Source organism: Pteronotus mesoamericanus, unplaced genomic scaffold (genome assembly GCF_021234165.1).
Source record: "Pteronotus mesoamericanus isolate MK-2021 breed Mesoamerican mustached bat unplaced genomic scaffold, CSHL_Meso_final contig_20, whole genome shotgun sequence".
Taxonomy (NCBI): Eukaryota; Metazoa; Chordata; class Mammalia; order Chiroptera; family Mormoopidae; genus Pteronotus; species Pteronotus mesoamericanus.
This window is the reverse complement of record NW_026555085.1, coordinates 66796455-66797810: the sequence shown is the minus strand read 5'-3', so window position 1 is coordinate 66797810 and position 1356 is coordinate 66796455.

Here is a 1356-nt window from a genome sequence, read left to right as displayed (position 1 = left end):
TTTTTTGATTTCTCAGTGAGCTAAGGCAGCCCAGTCTAGGCTGTTGTTTCTTCTATGCTAGGCCCTTCCTAGTTTCACTGTGCCCAGCTTTAATAAATTAATCCTTGTAGTCACTTGGACTCAGGTTGTGAAATCTTTCCTACGTGAAGTCAAGAGCCCAAAACTACAGCTGGCCCTAGGAAGACCCACTAAGGGCCAGGCACCTGTTGGGTAACAATGTCATTATATAAGTTTCAAGTATGTAATTCTATAGTACATCATCTGTACATTGCATTGTGTGCTTACCACCCAAAGTCTGGTTGCCTTGTATCACCATATTTTTGACCCCCTTTACCTTCTTCAACCGCCTCCACCCCCTTTCCGTATGGTAACCAACATAATGTTGTCTACATCTATGAGATGTTTCATTTGTTGGTTTCTGTTTTATATCCCGTATATGACAAATCATATGGTTCTTGTCCTTTTCAGCTTGACCTTTTTGTTGAGCATGATACACTCAAGATCTATCCATGTTGTCACAAGTGGTAGTATTTCATCCTTTCTTGTGGTTGCATATATTCCATTGTGTATATGTGCCACATCTTCTTTATTCAATCATCCATCAAAGGCATTTCAGTTGTTTCCATTGGCCACCGTGAATAATGTGCAGTGAACATAATGAGATATATATATATATATATATATATTTCTCCACATCCTCTCCACCACTTGTTATTTCTTGTCGTATTGATAATAGCCATTCTAACAGGTGCAAGGTGGTATCTCATTGTGCTTTTGATTTGCATTTCCCTTATAGCTTGTAAAGTTGAGCATCTTTTTATATATCTGTTGGCCATGCTCTCTTTAAGGCAATTTTATTTGTTTGTCTGTTTGTTTGTGATATGCAGAATCCTTTAAAATACAAGACCCCAGTCAGAGGCCCCTCTTGCCCAGGTTTCAGGGCAGAATTTTATTTTATTTTGTTTTTTAAAATGTGGTACAGAGACTTTAAGAAGTCATTTTGGCAATTCAACATAGAACTATATCTGTCAATACATATCATAGTGATAGAAAAGGTTAAACTCACGTATTCTTTTAAAGGAAAAAAAATCAGTCTACTTCATAGATATATATTATATAATTTGTCTTTATATAAATTATAATTTATATGTCTTGGGGGTAAATGAGATTTGTGCATTGAACTAGACGTTTATAATCAATATTTGTAGGTCAATATCTGTTACCTTTCCATTAGAGATTACCCTGTGTGATTTTGAGGGAATTCTCCTAAACAAATTCCACGTGGTTTGTAAAATATTTTGTAAAATGGCTTCAACTTAATTATTGATAAATAACACAATGCTAATTATAGTTATG